Source organism: Engraulis encrasicolus, chromosome 14, assembly GCF_034702125.1.
Source record: "Engraulis encrasicolus isolate BLACKSEA-1 chromosome 14, IST_EnEncr_1.0, whole genome shotgun sequence".
In the NCBI taxonomy this organism is placed as follows: Eukaryota; Metazoa; Chordata; class Actinopteri; order Clupeiformes; family Engraulidae; genus Engraulis; species Engraulis encrasicolus.
This window is the reverse complement of record NC_085870.1, coordinates 38,082,454-38,092,453: the sequence shown is the minus strand read 5'-3', so window position 1 is coordinate 38,092,453 and position 10,000 is coordinate 38,082,454. Positions and strand designations below refer to the sequence as shown.

At 44.9% G+C, this 10,000-nt stretch overlaps 1 protein-coding gene across 1 annotated transcript in view; it reads left to right on the top strand.

Annotated features, from left to right (window-relative positions):
- The window catches only part of raly (RALY heterogeneous nuclear ribonucleoprotein), a 153,609-nt gene that overhangs the window by 7,064 nt on the left and 136,545 nt on the right, over positions 1–10,000 (top strand). Inside the window, exon 2 of the mRNA XM_063215683.1 lies at positions 7,235–7,315. The gene's annotated coding sequence lies outside the window, so the exon portion shown is untranslated. The remainder of the gene's footprint in view (positions 1–7,234; positions 7,316–10,000) is intronic.

Genomic DNA, 10,000 nt, shown 5'->3' with positions numbered 1-10,000 from the left:
TAACGATTAGCATTCATTCCTGGCCGCCGTACAGCTGTCAGTGCTTCTTTGGAGTGCTTCCTCATACCTCACCACCACCAGAAGCAGTATAGTATTGGCAGCCGCAGCTGCAATGTCTCACAACACTGCTGAGATGTCTTGCCCTCCAACTGATCAGTGAAAGTGACCACATTATTTCTGTGAGGACGGACACAAAATGTTCAGACACAACAGATGAAATGCAACCGAATAAGAATGAAAAAACTTGAAAGTGACCCTGTCGTGGCCAACCGGTAGGGCACTCGCCTGCCATGCGGTTCACCCGGGTTCGATTCTTGGCCCGGGTCCTTTACCGAGCCCTTCTCGTCTCTCTTCCAATTTGCTCTCTGTCCAGCTCTCACACTGTCCTATCAAGTGAAGTCGAAAAAGACCACCAAACATTTTTTTTTTTTAAAGAAAAAACTCGAAAGTGCTTTTTTGGGGGCCTTCCTCATACCTCAGCAGGAGCATTGGCAGCCATGTGTCCCGCGTGGCAGAACTGGTCACTAAGGTGGCTTGTCCTCCAACTGTCTGGCCAAGGGCAGCCAGTGAGTGAACACATTGCTTCTGTGAAGTCGTAGGCTAAGAGAGAGAGAGACAGACCGAGAGACAGAGAAATAAGACCATCAGTAGACCAAAACATGTGACCAAATTAGAATAAGAAACTTGGTAGTGCTTCTCTGGACTGCATCCTTGCCACCTCTAGGCTGGGCGAAGGCCGACTGTTGACTCCAACTGGGCGAAAGCTAAGAGGAATCCGTCTCCGTGGAGGGTGGGAGATGGTCTGAGCTTACTCTGCCATTTAAATTCATTGGAGTTCCGAATTCAAATCAAAATCTTTGGGTGGAGGTACAGGATGGTGGTGGCCAGGCAGTACAATAGTCAGCTGCTACAGTGTTTTTGCACTGCCGTAATGACCACTGGAACCACTTGCCCTCCAACTGTCTGGTCAGGGACGTTCAGTGAAAGTGAACCATTTACTGTGCGTGTACTTCTGTGAGGTTGCACTCAGAGAAAACAAATGCTCATCAGCAGGCAAAATCCTGTCACAAAAGTTGAAAACAAGTTACAAAAGTAGAGGTGCTCAATCTTAAAAAAAATGTTTTTAAGTGCTGCTTTGTGTGTTAGTACGGTGGCCCATTAGTGACACGGAGGACTTTTTTTTGGAGGGGGGAATGTATGCACTGGAGACTAACACCTTTGCGAGATAACGCAAATCTTTTGCGAGATAATGCAAACCATTTGCAAGATAACGCAAATCTTTTGCGTGATAACGCAAATATTTTTGCGAGATAACGCAAATTAAAACTGCGGGTTCACCACTTTGATTTGCAGCACACTTTTTGGTCACCGGGGGGCAGTCTGAACCAACACGTGTACGGCTTTGACACGCCACAGTTGTAGGGGTAGGCTATTCAATTCAACCACCACTGTTGTTGGATAACAGCGAGAGGGATGCTGACAGTCAAAAACATTAGACTACTACCGCTGGAAGGACGTGCAAGGATACCGTTATTTTATCCATTGTTTTATGTTAAATAAATAACAGATTTTGAGAGACAGCACCTTGCTTTGCAAACGGACAGAAGGGGAAATATAGGATTTGTTGGACGACACGTGTCTGCAATGCAGAAGCTCTGTATGTTAAAATTAAGGAAGGCAGACGGGACAACTGTTTACTCTACGGTTTTCAAAGATGANGAGAAGTTAATGAAAATCATTTTGTCATATCAAGACCCACATGTGAATGATGTAGGCCTAATTTCAACATAGGCCTCGACGTTGCGGCAGCACGCTGTATTCTTTCTTTCTTTTTCTTGAAACTTGTTGTTGTTTCAATTTGTTGTTTGTTGCGGTTCTCCCCTTTTAATTTATAATTGGCTAAATCAAGTAGGCTATCACTGCTTAGCCATGCAGAGAGCTTAGACTTGTAACAACCCTGACATTTGGAACTATCCAAAGTGGGCATTGGTTAATAGTTTTCTCGGTCAGACTTGGAATAATGTTTCTTAATGCATGACATGATGGCAGATCACGGAACTTCACGCAGTATAGCTCAATGGATAGAAAGCGACATATGTCCTTCCTGTGGTAGAAAATTCCTCCTGTTATACATGACATCGGGTCTTAGGTAAATGGAGGAAATCAAATAGTTATTTGCTTTTAATTGTTGACCAGTTTTACAGTGATGGCTTTTAGCGAACACAAATTACTTTTGGATGTAACTCGTACCGCCACGTGCCCCATGGTGCCATGGTTTCCGACCATGTAGCACTGAGAGATATCGCTGAAATCTAACGCAGAGCTCACAGAGATGACTAACAACTTTCAAAAATTCACGGAGAAGTGTCAATTTTGGCAAAAGGACGATAGCGCACTGGCATTGATGATCTGGCTTTGTTGTAAGCAGTCCAAAATCATAGCGTAACGGGCGTAAAGGGCCGTAACGCAACCTTGCGCAAACTAAAACACTGACAGGACAGTTTTTCTGAGTTGTGGCGGGACACAGCACGCACACACACACACACACACACACACACACACACACACACACACACACACACACACACACACACACACACACACACACACACTGGCCATAGCCCTCCCATCCCACCCCTTCATTGATCACCTTATATCCCCCTATGCCCACCCCGTTCAGAATCCTTTGCACCCCACACACGCTCCCTAATATTTCTCAACGTTAGCGCTATAACCTCTTTGGACAGCCAGTTGAGAAGGATAGCTGATAGGGTTGCTGCTTATTGCGATCGGGGGTAATTAGTCCATTATATATATTTTTAAAACCAAGGGGCGCTGGGAGGGATCGGGAGGGGATTGGGATGCTTATGATGAGGTTCAGGGGGCTTTTGTTCAAAAAATGGTTGAGAACTACTGCTCTACCAGTATGACCCATACTGGCGCTCCCCCCAGCACACACGCGCGCGCACACACACATGCACCTCATCCACCATTCTACACCAATGCACATCCATACGTGAGAATTTCCATCCGTTGTTTACCACTGGTTTTCAATCTTTTTTGAAATGGCACACCTTTTATCGAGGGAAAATGCCAAGGCACACCACCAATGAAAATGTTAACTGAAAATACAACCATATTGCCTATAAAAGGTAGGCCTACAGCCATTTCATTTTCCATGGCACATCAGGAAACCGTAGGCTAATTAAACTTCGAAGCGTTTTTATTTTTCTCAAAACAAAATGTGCTCGTGGGCAACATAGACATAAACCCAAGTTGGACTGGCAACTCAAAAAATACTCAATACAAAATCAAAGTCAAATCCAAACTTCTGACACTTAATACTTGCGCTCAACAGCAGCTACTTTTTACAAACGTTTCTGAAGACAGCTCACTCCGGTAAACAGCTGCTTCGCCTATCTCGCCCACTCTCAACAATGAGCTGGGTTTTACATACCCTTCACTACGCAGGCAATTATTCAATTAACCAATGCAGACACACAATCACAATTGACCCGTACCATTTCTCCAGGACCTTTCCAAAACAAAACGCCAGTTACAAATCATATCGATAAACATTGCCCATCGTTGCCCACAGACTCAACACATGTCCATTTTCAGTGCTTGACATCACGCGATGAAAATACTGCCACAACGATGCGCGCTCCCGTGTAGCAGTGTCGTGCGCACTTGGAGAGGAGAATGTGATACTGAGCGGAGTGTGTGTGCGTGTGTCCAACTGTCCAGCTCTGCCCGCTCCTCGCGGTGCACAGTAAATACACAAGTTCACAAATAAAGTTCACCAAAATAAAGGTTTAAAATCAGTGAAGAGTGGCGAGATCACCTTTTCACAGTGGACATGATGGGATGTGTACCTTTAAGCCTTATCATTAAGTCTGTCGTGCGTTGGTGCGCCATGTGATCAGTAGGCACCAATTGGCAAAACTTGGCACGCTTTTAAAAGGTTGACACAATCTGCTCGGAGTCGGAGGGAACCGTCAGATTGTTTGTGTGCTTGTGGCAATTATGCCTTTGGTTTATGTGTGTGGTGCCGCTGGGGAGTCGAGCCCGTGTAGAGCCTCGCTTCACGAGAGAGGGACAATTTCGTGGAGTTTGGTCTATGACGGGGGTGCGACTGTAAGCGCGGCCACATTGGTTCACTAGGCCAACTTCGTACTTGGCGTTATAGGAACCAGGGGCCTCATTTATCAAGCGTTCTTAGGCACAGATCTATGCGTAAAGCGTGCGTGCGATCATTCCTGAGCAAAGTGTGGGATTTATGAACATGTACTTGAACGTAGAAATGTGCCTAAATCTACGCACACCTCAGACCATGCGTGCGAGTGGAAGAAACACTAAATTGCAAATAATATTGACCGTGCAAGCTATAGTTTGCTTTGAATGGCAATGTATGACCGTGTGCTATTTTACAGTGTTTTCGTTCATGTGTGTCTCCTTCTTTTACTTATTTTGAAACACGGTCCTCCTCCTGTCGAGAGCACCTCCACTTCTGCCACAGAAATGGTTCTATCTCCGCACTTCCCGCCAGCGCTTCGACTGCCCCGTGTGTCCGCGTGTATTCGTGTGTGTCGAACAGGGTGGCGCCTTTGAATTAACATGGCATTTGAATATATTTTAATGCCATATATGGTTACTTGGAGGCGTTTAGGGGATGCAAATTACCCCGAATGCGCGCGCGTGCACAGTGATTTGGAAGGTGTGGGATTTATCATGCAGACGTGTGCGTAGGAGCAGCCAACGCACGTTTGATAAATCCCGATTTTTCTGTACTTGCGAACATTCTAAATTTCACTCCTAAGACACAATTTAGAAGACATTCTACGAACTGATGATAAATGAGGCCCCAGGCTTTTTGCGCTGCGCCCCTTGCCCGGCGACTTCGAGACGGTCGCTGTCCGTGGTACCTGTGAATCCACCTGTTGGTCTGTCTGCGGGCTGCTGTTTATATTGGAGAGTGACTGTGTGTGTGTGTGTGTGTGTGTGTGTGTGTGTGTGTGTGTGTGTGTGTGTGTGTGTGTGTGTGCGCGCGCGCGCGCGCAAGTGTGTGACGTTTCCCCCTTTGCTTTCAGTTCTTATTTTGTGTGATTTAGGAGAAAGTGAGAGTTCTCTGTTTGTTGTTTTGTTTATTTGTATCTTTCTTTTGTTTATTTTTGGTTCACCTCACACCACTTGGGCCGCCCAGCGTGCGGGTTACCCCTAAATAGATCTCGTTGGCTGTGCGTAAAAGTAAAACACAAGTGTGCAGTGGTATCGGTGTGGGTTTGCCGTGCTTTGTATTTTCATTTCATTACTTAATTTTGGTTTGCTGTGCTGTGTACTACTAGTGGGGAAAACCTTGGCCTCCTTGGTTCATGTGGGGGGTGCGGGTGTCCAATAGCCGTTAGGCCAAATGTATTTCAACTGTTTGTAAATTTTAAAAAGAAAGTGTAAGACAATAACAGAAAAGTCATTTGAACCCTGTCTGTGTGGTCCGACCTCAACGAACATGTGCTGCTGGGTTTAACAGTTGAAGTCTAAATACATTCTGGGGGCGAAATTCCCCCAGTGGCGTAGTCGTGCAATCATCTGTTTGAAATTGGTAATTATTATTTTAATTATTTGCCGACGGCCCAGAGTCACGGACTGTCTATAACTAGCCAAATATTATTTAATTAATTTAAATTTTAGATCGTCTCTGGTATAGCCTTCCTATCCTAGCTCCCAAACTTTTTTTTGCCATTGATTACCTGGCATTGTTGACATCGTGAGAATGAATGACAGCAGCGGTTGCTCTGAAGTGTGTCAAAGCCGTAGGCCCTATATAGCTACGTGTGTTGGTTCAGACTTAACTGCTGTTAAGAAACATTAATCCAAGTCTGACATCCAATCCAATCCAATCCAAGTCTGTCTGAGAAAACTATTAACCATGAATGCCCACTTTGGATAGTTCCAAATGTCGGAGTTGTTACAGGTCTAAGCTCTCTGCATGGCTGTGATAGCCTTGATTTAGCCTATAGCCTACATTAAAAGGGGAGAACCACAACAAACGACTTCAACATCGAGGCCAATGTTAAAAATAGCCTACATAATTCACATGTGGGTCTTGATATGACAAAATGATCTTCATGTGCTTCATAATCTTTGAAAATAACCGTTCAGTAACAGTCGTCCCGACTGTCCTCCTTAATTCTGTCATGCTTCTGCAGTGCAGACACGTGTCGTCCAAAAAATCCTATTCCCCCTTGTGTCCGTGCGCAAAGCAAAGTGCTACGGTGTCTCTCAAAATCTGTTGTTTATTTAACATAAAACAATGGATAAAATAACGGTATCCTTGCACGTCCTTCCAGCGGTAGTAATGTTTTTGACTGTCAGCATCCCTCTCGCTGTTATCCAACAACAGTAGGCTAGTGGTGAATTGAATAGCCTACAGCTGGTGTGTCAAAGCCGTACTCGTGTTGGTTCAGACTGCCCCCCGGTGACCAAAAAGTGTGCTGCAAATCAAAGTGGTGAACCCGCAGATGTAAGTTTTAATTTGCGTTATCTCGCAAAAATATTTGCGTTATCACGCAAAAGTTTTGCGTTATCTCGCAAATGGTTTGCGTTATCTCGCAAAAGATTTGCGTTATCTCGCAAAGGTGTTAGTCTCCAGTGCATACATTCCCCCCTCCAAAAAAAAATCCTCCGTGTCACTAATGGGCCACCGTGTGTTAGTGTAGTATAAGTAGGGGAAAAAAGCACTCTCTACCTGATGTTCCTTACACTGTTAAAAAAGGGAATATTTTACCATGTCCCAGGCAAACACAAGCTGTTCTCAGTGTGTATGTGTACCTAATCAAAATAGCTGAAAGTGCTGCTTTGGGGTGCATCCGTTTGCCACAGTAGTAGCAGTCTCTCCAGCGAGCGCTGCCGAAATGGCCCCTAAGACTTTTGTATAGCTTAGCCTGCCCTCTAACTGTCTGGCAGGGACAGCTGTGTGTGTGTGTGTGTGTGTGTGTGTGTGTGTGTGTGTGTGTGTGTGTGTGTGTGTGTGTGTGTGTGTGTGTGTGTGTGTGTGTGTGTGTGTGTGTGTGTGTGTGTGTGTGTATGCGTGTGTGCTGACGTGTTTGTGCGTGCGCGCGTGCGTGCCTGTTATTTCCAAGTGTCTAACTGGTGTCCGGTGATGCCTGTGCTAATGGGCCTGGGCTGACCGTAAGATGATGCCACATGTAGTTATTCACCTTCTCTTAAATTGCAGGCATCCCCTTGCACTCCTCAGGCTGTCCACATTGGGACCCGTCGCCAATTAACCCTCCGCACCGCTGGTCAGAGTAGACAGGTACGTGCTGTCCACATTATACTGTACAGTACAGCAGATCTGCTTCTGCATTCCTCTAGCAACAACCACAAACTACAGTACAAACCAGATGACAAGGAAGTAAACAGCAACACATTGTTTTCTTCTTCTTTCTCTCAGGGTTTTTGGTCTGTCTTTTCTCTCTATATCTTTTTTTCTTCATTTTATCTTTCCTCGGTTTTTAATCTCTTCTCTTTTCTTCTTCTTCTTCTTCTTCTTCTTCTTCTTCTTCTTCTTCTTCTTCTTCTTCTTCTTCTTCTTCTTCTTCATCCTCTTGTCCTCTGCTATCTCTTGTTCCTCTGCCTCTCCCTCTTCTCCCCCCAGCCCCCCCCTCTCTCTTTTTCTCTGTCCCCTCTTGAATAACACATACTGGCTAGACCCTTGTCGTTCTCACCATTCAGGCCTAAGTTGACACATCTGTCAGTATCTACCCAGCAGGCAGCCTCTCATGACTGGGGAGAGCTGGGTGGGTGCAGAGCAGTAGTCTACTGTCTATGTCGCCTTGTGACAGTGACACACAGAGACTTGGTGCTGCAAGTCTCAAACTACATTTTTTAGTGTTGAGCAGCAAGCCATTTAGCATTGAAGCATTTGTTTGGATTTAAAGATATGCAGACAGGCAAATGATTGAACGTGTGGAGAGACAGATACAGTCGATGGAGACATACTACATGTACATACAAACATACATACATACATACATACATACATACATACATACATACATACATACATACATACATACATACATACATACATACATACATACAAACATACATAGACCTACAGTGTACGTACATACATAGTATATACAAACATACATAGATGTACATACATACAGGTACATACTAGTGGTGTGCACTGCCCTCACGATCCGATTCGATCACGATTCGGGAGGTAGCGATTCGATTCGATTCTATGCGATCCGATCTGATCCGACTCAATTCTACAATGCATTGCAATGCATTACATTTCTACTGAAAGCAAAGCAAATGTTTAATCAGTCATGATGACGCAGTACAAGTAGTCAGATACTGAGCAACAATTTATTGGCTGTTTTTTGTATCAATCTGTCTCAGTCTGTATCAGTCTTGCAATGTTTTGAAGTGCTTTTATTTAATTTAACATTCATTTGCTCCCGAAATATCCATGGAAGTAATTGAAACTTAAAAAAATTGCCGGATCGATTCTGGAACTTGTCGGATCGATTCTGGATCGTCCATGCCCCGCATCGATTCGGATCGCCGAATCGATCATTGTTGACACCCCTAGTACATACTATCAATATTCATACACACGGCGGCAAATTATCCCATGAACCCATAAAAAACAAGGTTAACGTCCCTGTGAAAAGAGTCTATACCACTGTCATATACAGTGTCAAAGCGAAAATAAGAATAGGTAAGCCTAAACATCCTCTGTAAATTTGCTCATAATATTTTACACTCACCCACTGACAAACTCAACTGATTTTGGTAGGATGGCATGATTACGTTGGGAAAGCGTGTGTAAATCACTATAAGCCAGTGTTTCACATGACACAGTGAGCAACTGCATTGTTACACCTGCTGTGTCATACTGTGTTAAGTCGTAGACAAATATACACATCCAGATTTATGCAAAAATCCTCAAGAAGTCCTTGTCCATTGCCCTTACCAAGTTCTTGCTTCCTCTGTGCTTTGTTTGCGAAAATGGTAGAGACGATGTGTTTATACAGTGTGTGTGTGTGTGTGTGTGTGTGTGTGTGTGTGTGTGTGTGTGTGTGTGTGTGTGTGTGTGTGTGTGTGTGTGTGTGTGTGTGTGTGTGTGTGTGTGTGTGTGTGTGTGCGCGTGTTCGTATGCGTGCACATGCGTGTGTGTGTGTGTGATAATGAGTGTGTGTATGAATTTGTGTGTGCGAATATATTCAGTGCTTATATATATGCATATTTATGTAGTGCATTTGAGTACATTTTTCGATGCATCCCTTAGAGGTGCCCTCAGCCAGTGTGTATATGTGTGCGTGTGTGTGCGTGTGCGTGTGTATGCACCGTGTGCGTGTGCGTGTGTGTGTGTGTGTGTGTGTGTGTGTGTGTGTGTGTGTGTGTGTGTGTGTGTGTGTGTGTGTGTGTGTGTGTGTGTGTGTGTGTGTCCTTAGATGGTGTAGCTTCTGAATTTGCATGCGGGCTGCTTAAGTGCGTTTTGGGCTTTCATTAAAGCACGCTGAGTCCTTCGCCCTAATCCTCCCTAATTTGGACCCAGTCCACCGTGCCGTGCCCTCTCCCTCCAGAAACACTCGTCTGCATATAGCGTAACACTCACTGCACAGCGCTAGTGCTGCTGCTGCTACTGCTGCTGGCAGTGGCTGTTGCTGCTGCTGCTGCTGCTGCGTAGCCGAATATTAAATATTTATCGCTCGCTTTAATCTCCCTGGGTGCATGGCATGAATCAATGGATGGAATGCCAGATCTTAAAAAATCAGCACAAAAAGAAAAAAGAAAATACACACACAATCACACACACACACACACACACACACACACACACACACACACACACACACACACACACACACACACACACACACACATAACCTCAAACATTCTGGAGAAGTGTCATCTGGAGTAGTGGTGCGGAGGGAAGTGGAGGGTCTGGAGAGGAGAGGTGGTTATCTGTCCCCAGACGTCT